This window comes from Schistocerca americana, chromosome 4 (genome assembly GCF_021461395.2).
Source record: "Schistocerca americana isolate TAMUIC-IGC-003095 chromosome 4, iqSchAmer2.1, whole genome shotgun sequence".
Classification (NCBI taxonomy): Eukaryota; Metazoa; Arthropoda; class Insecta; order Orthoptera; family Acrididae; genus Schistocerca; species Schistocerca americana.
Window position 1 is genome coordinate 105,694,286 of NC_060122.1, and position 18,264 is coordinate 105,712,549.

Here is an 18,264-nt window from a genome sequence, read left to right on the forward strand (position 1 = left end):
GAGATTTCTATTTTTAATTATAGCTCACTGTTCTTTGGTGGAGCTGAATTTGTCACAGTATCCGTTCTATGGATGTAAGAAAATTTGTTAGATCTGCCATGCTTGGGTGTTTTTTTTCTAAATTACCTGCTCTTAACTTAATAATAGTAACTCTTTAAGAAGATTGTTCGAGAGTTATCTTTTACTTATATATTGCTTAAGAGGAGTATTGTTATGACGTATTTTTTTACTTTTTGCTGACACTAACTACGTTGGATTAGCAAGAATTGGAAGTTCAGTTATGTAAATCTGTGGTTAAAATTTAAAAACACGTATTTTCATTTAACAGAATCTTGTGTTCAGAGATATTATTGTATTTTGTTTGGTGCTGTCATGATCATGGTAAATAAATGTGATCATTCAAAGGACAAATGCTGCTAGAATTATGGACCCACTCTTCCATGTGACTCTTTTCCTATCCAAACTTATGTCTCATCGATCAGTTACAAGACTGAACACACTTGGGCGAGGCGATCTCGGTGCACACATATACGGACGATATGTCCTCCTGCTGAGATGCTGTTGCTCTAAGCTACGTTGGATACCTTTAACCTCGTGTGCTGAATACCTCGTATTTGGTATCTGCATCAAAAAAGGCAAATAACAAATCATTAAATTACAGAGTTGAAAACGTTGTCGTTCTGGGTGAGACTGGTCGATACACATAAATCTTTACGAGATACAATTGATCGTCCTCCTCTCCAAATGGCTAAACCTAATTGGAAATTGGTTACAGAGAAGATAGAAGGCGCTCTCCTGGAATATGAACAACGTTTGCTTCATCTGCTTCAGAGCTGGCACCGGTTTAAAAAACAATTAGCGTTTCTAACTCGACCTCCTGAGACTGCTGTTCCGGCTAATACCCTGTTGCGTCCAGATTCCTCATGCTTTCCGAGGACAGAGTCAAATACAACTCTGCATGGCTGTTTGGCCTCTATGTTCATCATATTGTAGATGGAGCAGGCAGTACAGTCCCACTCGCCTTCCACCGATACATGGACATTGTGTATGAGAAATATATTGTACCTGCCACGGTACGAGACTTAATCGCCAATATGTTAACCTTGTTCTTCACCATAGAGGTATCGGCTCAGTTAGTTGATTCTTGTGGTGGTATTCAAGTCATCGCCACTTTATAAACATTTTTTTGTGGAAAAGTGGTGGTGCCAAGTAGAATTAACTCCAAGTTTTGTTTTATTCTTTTTTGAGTAGAAAATGTGAAAGAAGAAAAAGTGGTAAGCGTCACGCAATGCAGATAAAAAGTCTGCGAGTTCGATTCTCCTCGAGGCCTAATTTTTTTAAAGAACATTTCGGGTGTCTGCTAAAGTTATGTATGCTGAGAAACAAAATGTAGTTGAGCGTCAAGCTGGAAATCTAAAGGATGAGGAATCGAAGTCTGAATGGGTCACTTTTTTTCACTATGCCTTTTAACCCCTCGATGACAATTTCAGACCTCCAATTTCTGCTTCTCTCAGATTAGCAATTGAAATTCGCACGCTTTATTCACTGTAAATTCTTCGAAGAATGGACACTGAGTTACTCAGCTTTGAAGTATCGTAATAAATATGGTCAATAACGAAAGGAAAACTACCCCATCATCAGTCTGTGATGTGCGGCTTACAGGTTTAAAGAATCAAATATTTTTAACCAGTAGTTACCGAGCATTCGTTTGATAACAATTGCACAGCGATAGAACATGCGAATCGAAAATATATGGTTTCTAATTTTTTTATGTTCCCAGTAAAACGTTTTCCGAAAAAACTACTTCCTTAATTTCAGCAACTTAGCTCAGTTACTTACAGTACATTCTTTTAGCAGCAAAGCAGACGATTCAACTTTAAGCTTTCTACTTTCTTCGAATCGAACCTATATGTGCAAATGATTCTTTTAGTGACGGCCATAAAGAGTCTACAACGAAGAATTGCGGAAGTGGGTTTCAACAATGCATCACAGCTTCACAAAAGAAGTGCTATAACATGAACTAAACAGAGAGATTTTGAGAGTTATTTTTTATTTTTTTATGTGTGCCACCTCAGTTAGCTTCTGATAGATGCTGAGTCACTCACACAGATATACTCCCATAATTTGCACACCGTATTTACACTGGTTGTAAGCTTACAATACTATGTGCTCGTATCATATTGCCGTGAGATTTAACTCCAAACACCAATTAAGAATGGAACATTTAACATACGTGCCTCCAGATAACTTCCTTGCCGTGCACGGCGTACTCTACGTATGTTATATGAAACTGTTGGTGTTCAGTAAGTTCACGTTGTTCCCCGAAATTTGCTTATAACTCTACACAGTGGCCCGCCAATAGAATACGCCACACGACACAAGTCGTCTGGCCGTAGTAGATACGTAATGCTACCCGTGCGGATCCGGCCTGGATCGCTAGTCCCGCACAAAACCGCATGGAACTGTTTTGAAGTACGGGTGATAAATTCTCAATTGGCATCCACGCAGTTTGGTAACTCTGCGAGATGCAGTCGTAAATGAGTATCTTAGCCAATATGGGTTTACCTGCATTATCCCCCGAACTCTTTTAGTAGCAGTACTTAGGCATGGAGGTGACAATTTTGTACGTTATGCTTATTTGGCGTGAATGAACAACGCTTTTGTATCAAGGGAGAGAGACAAATCTCATGGATTTTCCTGCAGACACGGAGTATTCAAGAGATAAGTGTTTGAAAATAATTCCCTATAACCTTAAATTGCATGAAACACGAAAGTGAGAATGAAACGCTACACACAGTATTCACAAGCCATGGAAATCTTTTCACTCAGTCCTTTGCCCATGTCCCCTACCCACCTCCCTGACAAACACACAAAAGGTGTGCGACATATTCTCTCTCTCTCTCTCTCGCTCGTTCCTGCCTCTTTGATCATGCGGAAAAATAACGTATTGGCTGCAGCGTCGCGGCGGTCTCGTACAGTGATTACGCAGCTGCCGCCCACCTCTGCGCAGTGTTTCCCGATAATTACAGCCCGCGGAGGCAATACAGAAGCGCATTCCCCGGCGCTGTGGCTCTCCCCTGGACCTACCTCACCAGACACAGCTGCTCCACGAGCTAACTAGGGACATAATCAGTGGCTTAGGGCAGACGAATCTAGACTGAGCTGCGAATAGCTGTAAAAACTGCTAGGCGGGGACTGTCGGAATATTGAATGATTGAAGCATCGTTGAATTGAATTTTTCCGGTACAGCCCACCCCTTTGGTGACGACATCTGAAAGCTATTTATAGAGAAAACATTCCTCTCCCGGCTTCTCGTTGCTTAGTTGTGAATAATAAATGATTTCCCTTGCTACAGGCTAACGAACTGTAGACAGTGTATCTATGTGGTATGGCTGCTACCTTTAGGTGTCCTAGCAGACCTAAAAACAGCAGCAAATGGAAATGGGCACCCTAGATGAGTAAGTTATGTAGACTGATATGAAATAATATAGGAGAAGCGTGACACATCTGTTGTTGTTATTGTGGTCTTCAGTCCTGAGAGTGGTTTGATGCAGCTCTCCATGCTACTCTATCCTGTGCAAGCTTCTTCATCTCCCGGTACCTACTGCAATCTACATCCTTCTGAATCTGTTTAGTATATTCCTTTCTTGGTCCCCCTCTACGATTTTTACCCTCCACACTGCCCTCCGATATTAAATTGGTGATGCCTTGTTGCCTCGGAATATGCCCTTCCAACCGATCCGTTCTTCTTGTAAAGTTGTGCCACACACTTCTCTTCTCCCCAAGCCAGCCGAAGTGGCCGTGCGGTTAAAGGCGCTGCAGTCTGGAACCGCAAGACCGCTACGGTCACAGGTTCGAATCCTGCCTCGGGCATGGATGTTTGTGATGTCCTTAGGTTCGTTAGTTTTAACTAGTTCTAAGTTCTAGGGGACTAATGACCTCAGCAGTTGAGTCCCATAGTGCTCAGAGCCATTTGAACCATTTTTCTTCTCCCCAATCCTATTCAATAGCTCCTCATTAGTTATGTGATCTACCCATCTACTCTTCAGCATTCTTCTGTAGCACCACATTTCGAAAGCTTCTAGTCTCTTCTTGTCTAAACTATTTATCGTCCACGTTTCGCTTCCATATATGGCCACACTCCATACAAATACTTCAGAAAAGACTTCCTCACACTTAAATCCATACTCGATGTTAGCATATTCCTCTTCTTCAGAAACGCATTCCTTGCCATTGCCAGTCTACATTTTATATCCTATCTACTTTGACCATCACCAGTTACTTTGCTCCCCAAATAGCAAAACTCGTTTACCACTTTAAGCGTCTCATTTCCTAATCTAATTCCCGCAGCATCAGCCGATTTAATTCGACTACATTCCATTATTCTCGTTTTGCATTTGTTGATGTTCATCTTACATCCTCCTTTCAAGACAGAAGCAGTGGTTGGGAAGGGAGTGAGACAGGGTTGTAGCCTCTCCCCGATGTTATTCAATCTGTATATTGAGCAAGCAGTAAAGGAAACAAAAGAAAAATTTGGAGTAGGTATTAAAATCCATGGAGAAGAAATAAAAACTTTGAGGTTTGCCGATGACATTCTGTCAGAGACAGCAAAGGACCTGGAAGAACAGCTGAACGGAATGGACCGTGTCTTGAAAGGAGACTTAGCTATGGGCCCATAATTTAATCCACAAAAGGAAACTAAAGTTCTGGCCTTTTGTGGAAAAGAATTTAGAGCTAAAATCATAATCGAAAATAACGTATTGCAACATGTCTACGTATTTAGCAACTTTATGCTTATGATACCGATCCTAAAACAAACTGTAAAGGAAATAAACAGGTTATGTACGATTAAGAGCAAGGTCCTGAATAAAATTTCCAAAGACACAGAAGAGCACAGTGTTGTACCTACAGTATAGTACACCCAGGAGCGCAAGATACCAAGGTTGGTTGTTTAGGGGTAGTGCCTTTGACTAATAATCAACACGTTCCAGGTTCCAACAGCGCCACCACTTGAATTTTGAATAAAAATCATCAGCAATGGTGGCCGAATACAACAGGCATAAGAAGTCACCTTCGTTCTGCCGACAGCCTTGTGACAGAGGGCGGGGGAGCGTACAGAGGTTCAGGGCACTCTCTTGCCCTTGGGGTAGAAAAAGACTATATAAAGCGGAAGGCTCAGCAATGATCAACGGCATGAGGACGCACAAAGCAATTGAAACCACTGTATTAAAGACACATACAATGTGTATCCTTAGGACATGCGGCCTGTAATTGAAAGATTATAGTGACGGTCTCTCTGTTGGCAAAAGATTCTGCATAACTCACCCCTCCGCATCGCCGGTATGGTATTGCCAAGGAGGAGGTGACCATTACAAAAAGACTGAATAATCAACGAAAGGATAACGTACTATTACTTGGGGCGTCGAATGTCAGAATTTTGAACGTGGTATGGTACCTAGAAAACTTGGAAAGCGACGTGCTGAGGTTCAGTCTACATATAGTGTATGTCAGTGAAATGCGTCATTGGACAGCCCACCAGTGACGACATGCTGATAGGGTTGTCCTGGCGGTTTAAATCCCTTTTCCAAGAGGTAAAAGCTGCTATAGACGCCCTGTATCCAGTAGGACTTGACATTTTTGAAAATATCGTGGAATCTGATATATCAATAATTAAAAAATATCAATATCAGGCCTCGATACATCGATAAACTCAACCAGCCTTTAAAAATATCGGCTGCACATTGGAAATATACTGCCGGTTTTAAGAGCTGCCTATTTAAGTATTGAATCATTACGCCAACAAGCTAGCAGTCTCCTTACAGCAAGAACTGAAAGAAAAACGATGCACGTTCACACTTGACGATAACCACTTTGTTAACGATGGCAAGTGGCATAATAAGATATGTCCGATGGGTCCGTCGTCCAGTTGCGTCACGTATCTTCATGTCGACTTGTTTTTTCATTTGTGCAAACGCCAGCGAACTAGCAACTATAGTTTCAAAATTTCGCGATGAAGCTAAACGTTGCAGTTCCTGTTGGTAGTGCCGAACGCCGATTACGCCAGCATTTCCTCCCACAAGTCTCCGGTCATTTAGATTTTTATTCATGATTTTCAGCTACTATGTGCTATGAAGAAATAGCACACTAGTTGCGTTGAAAATTGTTTTCTCATGCAATGGTGTGCTATTTCTTCATACTGGAAATCTTGTTATTCCATTCACACCGCCACCCACCAGTGCAGTCTGACTCCTTTGTGCCACATATACCTGCTTCACACAGTCAAAGAGGAAGACCGGACGAGATGAAAGCTCAAAGAGTATTAAGACTCCTTCATAGAGTGAAACTAAAAGTATGTTGTTCTACAGTTTCGAAAGAACAATTTCAAATAGTTACGGGATATTGCAAAAAAAAGTATATATATATAAAATACAAATAATCGTGGTCGATATTGCCATTTAGATACCGATATATCGCTAAAGCGGTTCAAGAGACGTCGCCGGTGTGCATCGATACATTGTTGAGAAGATATCGATATTTTATCGAAAGCTCCAGTATCGAGGCCGCATCGAAGCAAGGTCGATGGCCTGGTGTTCGGGAGATCATACGGAGCCAGTCCGCATGCAGAAGCGCCGGCTGCGTAAGCCATGTCTACTGACACAGCGGAGGTGGTAGGGCCAGCCGCGGTGGCCGAGCGATTCTAGGAGCTTCAGTCCGGCACCGCACGAATGCTACGGTCGCAGGTTGAAATCTTGCCTCGGGCATGGATGTGTGTGATGTCCTTAGGTTAGTTAGGTTTAAATAGGTCTAAGTTCTAGGGGACTGATGACCTCAAATGTTAAGTCCCATAGTGCTCAGAGCCATTTGAACCATTTGAGGTGTCAAGTAGGACCTTCGCCGATAACTGGGGCCTGTTGCTGAGCTGTGGTCCCGGCTGTCAGCATTTGAGCCGTTGGATTTCCTCCCTCCTTAGACTAATCCGTTCCTCACGGTTTTGAATGGAAACGTAAAACACCGACAGCCCGAACAGCAGAAGAGCAACCGAAAGCAGTCTGCAGCCTCCGGGCACTTCCCTGCCAGCTCAGTAGCGTCAAAACAAACCTATTTCTCAGTCAGGCGGAAGTCCGTGTGACAACCATAACGGGGAAGTATGACTGGGTTCGGTTCCTGCACAATGACAGCCAGCCTTACTTACATCACCAAAATCACGGATAATCATATAAAAAACAGCAATCTTCAATTACACACATGTTTTAATAGGAAAAAACGTCATCCTCACAATACATTTCTCAAATCACAGTAGTAGATGCAATAACACAAAGCCACGCAATCCTGAAGAACTCTTGAACAAGCCACAACGACAGTGTCAATACTGTGGCTACTACAAGTCGCTAATCGAACCTGTGTAATAATTTAAAACTTGGTAGCTAGAACTTTCTCTTCAGAATCAAGACCAGCACGAAATATTGCTCTGTTAGGTATTTACGTTTTGTTTATATGTCCCCACCAGAAGACAAATAATTATGGTTTGCTACTCACAACAGTATGGCCATTTCGGAGTATGTAATGAGCCATATTGCCTTCATTAGACACAAATTATCTAGACTTCAGTAAAATTTGTATAGAAAAACTACAGGATCAGTGGCTGAAATTACTGTTATAAGCATTAGATTCAGCATCAGAAAGGCATTTTCAGGTTCCAGTTGAAATAAGATTCTAACTACAGCTGAGAGTAGACAATCAACTACTAATTACACTGTAATAGCTTTTGTGGGATCTAATACACAGAAAGCTCCTCATTGTGTTACCAAATCAGAACCGAACTTCAATGAACAGTGAGTATTCTTCTCAAAGGTGCGTAAACGGTCAAAATACTTATCTCGATTTCTGAATCCGAACCACTCATACCTGTACTAGCTCTTTCAGTTTTAATCACTCACTTAGGAATTATTCCTCTTCAAACGATGTGTTCGTCAACACTAAATTACCAGATAAAATGATTCATTGTAACTGCACCATCTTCAGTATTCATTTCCATAAACAAGTGCTGTCTAACTACGACGAAATCCCAACTATTGGTTGGTTGCGGGCACTTTCGGAACTTTGTAAGGAACACTTGTATTCCCCGACAACATCCATGTTGCGTATGTGATGAGGTTCAAATTTAAATCTCTCCATTAACCCCAAAAGATTATCAAAGAAGATCTCGCTTCCTGTTTGTTGAACACCGTCACTCGTCTGAAGGCTAAGATTTCGCCTCTGCATGAAACCATCAGCCCCAGTCCTTTCCGACCATATTGGTTTGTGTCAGATTTTGTTTTTATATTATTCATCCCAGAGTAGTCATGTAGTAACATCTGTCCCAATATCTACATAGTTTAGCCACTTCTGGTTCATGCTCATTAATACTTCTTTCGAAACTTCTCAGTTTGTCTACCCCAAAACCCTGAAAAAAAGTACGGGTAAGAGTCTTAATTTTAAATCTTGATATAGGCAACAGCCCTCAAAATAAATAGTAGAGGTGAAAGTACACTTGAAAGCGCCTCGTACCTCTTTAAGGCGACTTCTGAGGGCACCTTCATTTATGCTAAGCTGCCTCGCTACTTGTCGTTTAGACTTTCCATTTTTCAAGCCGTCTTTTGTAGCTTGCAGAATTTCTGTAGTGCCTAAATTCCGTTCAGCGTTCCTTTTGTAGACGCTAAAATAGAAAAAAAACTGACCCTTTAAAGATTACTATTGGCGTGCAATGACCACCTGTAACGTCCATAAACGTTTCTGGCTTTATATCAACAAAAAAGCTGATAATTAAGACAAAAAAGCTGATATGAAGCTTCCTGGCAGATTAAAAGCGTGTGCACCGACCGAGACTCGAACTCGGGACCTTTGCCTTTCGCGGGCAAGTGCTCTACCATCTTTTTTTTCTGTTTTTTTTCTTTTTTTTCTTTTTTTTTAATGGAACTAAAAAAAAACAAGTGCCACCGCCACTTTTCATCCTATAACAAAAAAAAAAAAAAATATCTGGTCCACTTCAGGCGTTGGCTCCTGACTAAACCTACCCCAGAGAGCTGCCTATATACCAGGGGAAATATGGGAAATCAAGGTTAGGGCTATCCTTACAAACAAAACAAAATCTACCTTTTTCTGAAGTTTATTTTAATTTTTTTTGTTTTATATTTATTTTATTTTATTTTATTTTATTTTATTTTTATTTTATTTTTTTTTATTTTTTTTTTGTGTAATTGATCAGAGGCCTTCTGCGCCCCGCTGGTAATATGTTGAGTCACGTCTTCTCGAAGTTGATGTGTTCCGTTCAATTGTTCAGAAATGTTCATTGGTTCAAACAGGAAACCTTCTCCTCTCTTGGCTTAACACATTCCAGCTGCGAGGCGGCTCGTGGAAAGCACTCCCAAGGAAGTTCGAGAAAAATTGTCTGTATTTTGGGTGACGGACAACGACATAATGACGGTCATTGAGGTATGTCCAAAAATCGTGTACAGAGTCTACAGTTTGTCCAAATAAGTAGTGAATGGCATGTCCGCGAATCCAATTCACAGCATTGGTCTTTGTCCGAGGAAAATAGTCACGTTCCGGAAATAATAATGAAAGGGGAGTAATCCGATCCGGAATGTCCCGCGTTAGAAAAGCCACAATACGTCGAACCAAGTGCCAAACCTCCGCCGCCGGTCCGCAAACAAACCGATGTTCATCATTGTCTGGCACTCCACACGTGGAGCTTAGAGGTGATTGGGCGAGGTGGATACGATGAAGGCGAAATTGGTTGATTTGCTTACCATTGACAGTTATATACCAGACAGATTGAACATTCGTGTCAAGGTAACAGGCGAACACCGCGCGCCATACATGACGCCAGTCAACCTGTGGGAACTTTAGTTCAATCGGGTTAGGTGGACGACCTAATTGGAGGACATTGTATACTGCCTTTGTCTTGAGTAAAAGCTGTCTTGGTAAGGTGAGGCGTAGATAACTGAGTTCCAGAAAGAAGTACCTTATATAATGGAACTGGGCCGGAACATCTGAGATCATCACTGGGGCTGACAGTGAGACCGGTGAGTATGCCGACAGCAGGAGACCAGTGAGGCTCGTTGGGCAACGTGTCCATACCGTCATCTGGGAGCTGACAAATAGGGCGCGAGCTCTATCCGGCACGTGAAACAGACCTATCCCACCTCGTTCACGGGGAAGAGTAAGGGTCGCATAGTTAACTTTGAACAACATCCCAGAGCTGACGAAAGATGCCATCGCTGCCAACATGCGACGTGCCACAGTAAGCGGGAAAGGTAGAACTTGCGCTACATGGGGAACTCGGGATGCGATATATGTATTGACATATCGAGCTCGTTGGAGAATATCTAGGGATCGAAGGCGATGGTCCATAAGACCTGCTCTGATCATTAAAAGGAGGCGTCGGCAGTTGATGGTGGCTGAACGCCGGAGATCAGATGAAAAATCTATTCCCAAACAACGAATGGTATCAACGGTGGTGAGAGGTGTAACGCACTCCACGGGAAGTCCCGTGCCAATGAACATAACTTGTGACTTACGTACGTTTAAAGAGCTACCCGATGCCTCGCCATAAGTCGCTACCCACGTCAAAACAGCTCGAACTTCGTCGGCATTACGTAAACAGATGACGACATCGTCAGCATAGGCCGTGCAACAGAATCGGAAGCGATCTATGTACAACCCTACCAAACGTTGTCTTAGTCCACATAGCAAGGATTCCAAGGAAAAGGCGTACAAAATTGCTGATAGAGGGCAACCTTGACGTACGGATCGACCTATTATTATCGGTGGAGTGAGTCTGCCATTGTACATAATCCTGGATGAGGCACCCCGCAGAAGGCGCATCATTACCGTGATAACGGCGACCGGGAAACCCATATGGTGGAGACCGGCCGTAAGGAACGAATGGTCAACCCTATCAAAAGGATGACTGAAGTCCAAAGACGCAAGTGCCCCAGAGAGGCGTTGTGCCTGGGTAACGGCGATCATATCCCTGTAGCGGCATAAAGCCGTGCGAATATTGTTGTCGCCTCCCAAAGAGGCTTGGTCTGGCGACACAACATATCGGGCAACGTTTTTAAGTCGTGCTGCCAAAAGGCGAGTGAAGATTTTCATATCACTGTTAAGGAGGGTGAGGGGCCGATAATCACTGATATTGTTGCCACCGTGCGGTTTATGTACAGGAATAATAATTCCTTCCATGAAAGCGTCCGGCACAAGTACTTCCGGAGACATCAGTTCCCGACAGATGGAGGTGAAGGTGGACTCTAACAAATCACGGAAGGTGCGATAAAATTCGAGGGGAAGACCGTCGGGGCCCGGGGAGCGATTGATGGTTCCTGCCCGGATCGCATCGCGGACTTCCTCATCAGTCACCTCCGACATCAATTCAATCGCCGCATCTCCTGGGATACCACCGAAGTTGAGCTGTGAGACTTCCTCGATCAACTCTGGGGAATGTGGAACTGCAGCGTAGAGCTGCCGGTAGTGGGCGCGAAGCACATTCCCGATGGCAGATTGGGTTACGTAGCGACGCCCTTCTTGATCCGTTAGGACGTGAATCAATTTTCGGCGTCGATTTTGTCGTTCTTGGATGATATGGTACATCGACGGATGTTCATGAGGCATGCGATCAGCAGTACGAGATCGTACTATCGCCCCTTCCAAATGCCGTCGCGTGAGATTGGAGATTTGGGCCTTAGCTTGGTTCATCCTTGTATGGCGCTCAGGGGAGGCTGGCATCGTGGAGCATTCTCGTAGGATCCTGTAGTAAAAGTCCATAGTGCTCTTCCTCCAGGCGACAACATCTTTGCCATACCGGATTAAAGTTTTTCGAAGAGCAGGTTTTGCACACTGGATCCACCAGGATATGGTAGACGGATACGTGGGTCGGCGTCTATTACATGTGATCCAAGTGTCTTCTATTAGAAGTCGACAGTCAGGTGAATTAAGAAGTGCCGTGTTCAGTTTCCATAAACCACGTCCGTGCCATACTGCCTGTCTTGTGAGAACAACATCACAGAAGTAAGCCTCATGGTCTGAGAAAGCAACAGGCCAGATTTCAGCCTGTCGAGTGTGTTGAATTAGGGATCGCGAGATGTAGATGCGATCCAGTCGGCTAGATGAGTGCGCAGTGTGGTACGTAAAGCCCAAAAGATCACCGTGAACATGTCTCCACGTGTCGACAAATTGTAGCCGCGTGACGACTGTTTCCAGAGCTGCGCATGGTGAGTGACGAGGCAATTGATCCTGAGGTCGCTGGGTGCAGTTGAAGTCTCCACCCATGATCCAGTCATCGTGTGGTCCCATAGAAAGGGGTGTGACTTCATTCGCGAAGAAGGCATTGCGTTCACGACGGTAGCTGGAGCCCGACGGCGCATAAATATTGATGATGCGTACACTAAAGAGAGTAAGGGCCATACCTCTGCCGCTGGGGAGGTATAGGACATCTTCGGCAGGAAGACCTTCGTGTAAGATGATGGCAACACCACTACCGGTGTCCGAAGCGGGAGAAAGATGCACCGTGAAGCCATGTGGTGGTGAAAAATCGGCGACATGCACTTCCTGAAAAAGCGCAATATCTATGTCCGCATCATAAATCATATCGCGGAGCAGCGCTAGTTTGTGGGGCGCACGAATGGTCGCGAGGTTAATCATTGCGACACGATAATGCTGGTGTTGGAGTCCCACAGGCACAGGCGGGGCTTCTTCTTCAGGAGCGAGAGGTCGTCGATCTTGCCGGTCCGCTGAAGAGGCTGCTATTGTGGAGAGTTTGCGGGCGCGGGCGCAACCGATGGGGGTGCCCCATCATCAGCAGCATCCACCCCAGTCCCTTCGATCTCCACGTCGTCTGCCCAGGAGACTGATGCTGCGGTAGGGCATCGGCTGTGCACGGCATCCACGTGGAGAAGAGACGTAGTTTTCGTCTCATCGGATAGGCTCTCTTCAACGTCGACCTGTGGGGGCGACGGCGTCAGTAATGAGGGGTGTTCGTTGCCAGTGGTCGCCTGTGGCGGGTCCGTCGCATCAGCCTTTCGGTCATCAGAGATCGGTTTGTCGTCCATCTTCGGGTCTGCATCCCCGGTATCCATCCGTAGAATGGATTCATCAGGGGGTGTACGGCTACGTTTCTTTCTCTTTCGTGTCGACCCTTGTTTTCGAACAAGTCGTTCAGAGTCCGATGGCGGGTGGCTTTCGTCTGACTCCAGACCAGTCTGAAGGAAAGCAGAAGTAGGTACCACTCCCGGATCAACGTCCATCTCAGTAGCATTTTCAGTCACAGTGCTGCGATGATTTGGCAGGTTAGGATCTGGCGTCTGGGCCACCTCAGAAGGAATCTCAGGAGCGGTTGCATCTACCTGATCAGACGACGTCAACGGAGCAGGAAGACTCTGTGTAGACGTGCTACCTTCCTGGGCAACCTTGGCGTATGTGACAGGGATCTGATTCATCACCGCTGGGGACGCTTCCTCGCCGACCGGCGTCTGGATCAGGCGGCGTCGCATGCAGGCGGACCTGACGTGGCCTTCTTGTCCACAACCCGCACATGTTCGGGGTTGGCCGTCGTACATGACAATGGCTCGCACCCAGCCAATGGTCAGGTATGATGGAATATGCTTTTTCAGTTCAATTTTGACCTGACGCACACCATTAAGGACATGGTAGGTCGTGAAGGTTTGCCATTTTTCCTCTACGTAACCGATGACGTTACCGTATGGTTGTAACGCAGAGACAACTTCGTCCTTCGGCACTTCAAAAGGTAGTTCAAACACCCTAATCGTGCGTTGACCGTACTCTGCGAGTTCAAGTGTTACAGCTCCGACGTGACCATCAGAGTATTTGAACTGAAGTCCATTGGCATGGCGGCGAATAACATCTTCACACACCTCGGTGTTTGTCATTTTAATATGAACGACACTACTCGTGATCGAAAAATGGATTCCGAGAACGTGGTTAGGATCTAAACGAACTTCTTCACGTATGAACGTTTCAACTTCATGTGCACGAGGTCGCGCATGTTCAGCTGGGAAGGAAACTTTAAGGGTCGCACGGCGGTAAGCGCTCGACATGTTGTTCACGGTGGACGGACGCAAGCCTGAAAGCTACGACGCGGAAGTAAACAACGCCTGCAGCGGAGCACTGGCCGGCGCGCGGGGCCGTCCGCACGCTACCACGGCTGAGAGCCGACTGAAACCATCTGAGCTACCGAAGCACGACTCACGCCCGGTCCTCACAGCTTTACTTCTGCCAGTATCTCGTCTGCTACCTTCCAAACTAGTTCTGCAAGTTTCGCAGGAGAGCTTCTGTAAAGTTTGGAAGGTAGGAGACGAGATACTGGCAGAAGTAAAGCTGTGAGGACCGGCCGTGAGTCGTGCTTCGGTAGCTCAGATGGTAGAACACTGGCCCGCCAAAGGCAAAGGTCCCGAGTTCGAGTCTCGGTCGGGCACACAGTTTTAATCTGCCAGGAATTTTCATATCAGCGCACACTCCGCTGCAGAGTGAAAATCTCATTCTGGAAAAAAGCTGATAATTATAACAGATGGGATAAGATCACGCACTGCCGAGTTTTACCCCATTCGCGGCGCGAAACTTGTCCTGTACTACGAGACTGCAGCTTTCGTCTGCACATGGAAATACTTTGTAGGAATGTCGGTGTGGTAATATACTGCAGACTGACAATAAAGCGTAGTACACAATGGAATAAATATAAAATTCGTTATTATTGCCTGAGTTATAACTTATTTCCGTAACATATTTTTTATGAAATTAATGTAAAACAGTTATTACTGCATTACGCAGCCGTTAACACCAGGACAACAACCGAAGTACGGCAACAACATAGAGGCTATTTCATGCCTTGGAGAGTAGCAAACTGCTGGATTCTAATAACTGAGATAGAAGCACTGCGCAGTCTTACCCCCACCCCCGCGCAGACTTACCCCACTCTGCAACGTTAATGTAATAGGATCCCCTTCTCTGTGGCACCTGCGAAAATTTTCAGTTGATTGAGTGACACGACACAGAAGCCATTTCACATCAAACCACGGTTCAAATAACGTTCAAGTTTGACGTTATGCTTACGTATTGTTTCATCAGTGACCAACTGGTTAAAGTCACTTGCACAGACGAAAACTGTCGTAGTTTTTCATGAATGTAAGCGCGGTTCACACTTACTCAACGAGTCACTGTCTCGCTGCAGTTCACATCGCATCTTGAACATTTTGAATTAAATGTTTTATTCATGTCCTCACACCCGAAAGTCTCCCCTACAATCAGCTCCTCTCCTCAAACAAACATTTATTTCTTAATTTACTTTGTTTTGTCTGCCGATATGAAGCTGATGATTGCTGCTGAATTCGTACTGCGATCAATTAGCAGGTGTACACAAATATTATTTACGTACAGAAATGGTACATTCTTACTAATATTCTTGACTTACTACATGTTTCAACAGAAGTATTGTAACTTATTATTCATTAACAAGGGGACCGAGTTTACTTGTCATCACCGATTTAGTTCAGATTTATGGTGTATGCTGGGCTTGTCCAGGTAAGAAAATTACGGAAGCGAGAACTTTAGAGTTACAGACATTTAGAGGAAGTAGGAAGTAGCATCTTTGGCGCGGGTCGGGCAGTGGGTGAGTCAATTAGGGTAACTTACGTCTCATGTATCTACTGGCGCAGCGAAAAGCATACAGAACGGAAATTGGAGGTTCTAGTGTTCGAGTCCCTTTCGGGAAACTGCTTTTAATTTCAAGTTTTATGTCACTTGCACTCCGAATAAGCCAAAGTAATGCACAATGTATTTACTAATATTTTCATAAAAGGCATCAAAACGAGAGGCAACCGAAAATCAGGGTTGCAAAAAAATTTATAGGAACTGACTCTAAGCGGTACACAAGAACCTCGTACATAAAATTACTTTTAATATTTTACAGCTGACGATTTACGCATTCGGGTATGGCATTCATCGTAAAACGAGCGGAAGCAATAACTTTTTACAATTGCATGGTTCTTTGAAGCTTTTGTAGAAAAACAGTATTCTCAACACGTTCTTGCAATATTCTCGAAAAATTCACGTAACTCGGTAGGTTGCCAGGAAGCGAATGAACCCAGCAGCCAAGCTAGAATTACTTGACATGTAATGGTACAATGTCTATGCTGGCATTTCACGTTATAAAATGTTCTTACAGACAGTCATACATCTCTGGAGGAAGACACTGCGTGACGATCCACAGATGCCCATAAAAAATTCGATTTGCAAATTGTGAATCTACATTGACTTCAGCTGTACAATCCGTCGGTGAGATGAAAATTTGTGCCGGACCGAGAATCGAACCCGGATTTCCCACTTTACGCAAGCGGTCACATCAGTCGTCTTTTTGTCCGTTGAAAACTTTTATAAATAGGTTGTACGACAGTCATAACCAACAAGAATATATATATATATATATATAATGATCAACTATAATAATCAACTATACATTATACAGGCTATAGAGAAAGCAATACTGACCTTACGACTTAGCTTAGAAGAAAGATTAAGGAAAGGCAAACCTACGTTTCTAGCATTTGTAGACATAGAGAAAGCTTTTGACGATGTTGACTGGAGTACTCTCTTTCAAGTTCTAAAGATGGCAGGCGTAAAATACAGGGAGCGAAAGCTATTTACAATTTGTTCAGAAACCAGATGGTAGTTATAAGAGTCGAGGGACATGAAAGGGAAGCAGTGGTTGGGAAGGGAGTAAGACAGGGTTCTAGCCTCTCCCCGATGTTATTCAATCTGTGTATTGAGCAAGCAGTAAAGGAAACAAAAGAAAAATTCGGAGTAGGTATTAAAATCCATGGAGAAGAAGTTAAAACTTTCAGGTTCGCCGATGACATTGTAATTCTGTCAGAGACAGCAAAGGACTTGGGAGAGCAGTTGAATGGAATGGACAGAGTCTTGAAAGGAGGATATAAGATGAACATCAACAAAAGCAAAACGAGGATAATGGAATGTAGTCTAATTAAGTCGGGTGATGCTGAGGGAATTAGATTAGGAAATGAGACACTTAAAGTAGTAAAGGAGTTTTGCTATTTGGGGAGCAAAATAACTGATGATGGTCGATGTAGAGAGGATACATAAAATGTAGACTGGCAAAGACAAGGAAAGCGTTTCTGAAGAAGAGAAATTTGTTTACATCGAGTATAGATTTAAGTGTCAGGAAGTCATTTCTGAAGTATTTGTATGGAGTGTAGCCATGTATGGAAGCGAAAGATGGACGATAAATAGTTTGGACAAGAAGAGAATAGAAGCTTTCGAAATGTGGTGCTACAGAAGAATGCTGAAGATTAGATGGGTAGATCACATAACTAATGAGGAAGTATTGAATAGGATTGGGGAGAAGAGAAGTTTGTGGCACAACTTGACCAGAAGAAGGGATCGGTTGGTAGGACATGTTCTGAGGCATCAAGGGATCACCAGTTTAGTATTGGAGGGCAGCGTAGAGGGTAAAATTCGTAGAGGGAGACCAAGAAATGAATACACTAAGCAGATTCAGAAGGATGTAGGTTGCAGTAGGTACTGGGAGATGAAGAAGCTTGCACAGGATAGAGTAGCATGGAGAGCAGCATCAAACCAGTCTCAGGACTGAAGACCACAACAACAACAGAGAAGACGAAGAAAATCAAACTTAAAGAAGCGGGTTACTGAGATGTTGTACTATAACAGAGTCTTTTTACTTCCCTTATTATTATTTCTTTAAATTTTAATTTCGTTGTTAGATATGTAAAAAAAGAACGGAAAAATCGCTAAAGCAAAAGCAAAACATTTTCGGCGACCGCAGTACAGTGTGTATCAAGAGGAATCATCCGATTTAAAAAATCGTGACACGTTATTTGAGATATGTGCGTGAACAACGTACATTTCGAAACAGCAAACTCTCGAGTTTTACATGGTTCCTACTAGGTAGCAGCAGTGGTCGCCAACTTCAGTTCCAGTGGAAATGGTGTCGCTATAGCAGAAAGCCTGCGTTCTACGTTTTGCGCAGTGCGGGTCAGTAATAACGGCTCAGCAAGACTTTAGCACTAGGTATCGCGTGCATCCTCCTACAGCACAGAGCATCAGACGATGGCATGAATAATTCCGAGAAACGGGGCCGAAATTTGTGAATTTGGTGTAAGATCTTATTGAACCAAACTGCTTAGGTCATCCGTCCCTAGGCTTACACACTACTTAATTTAACTTAAAGTAACTTACGCT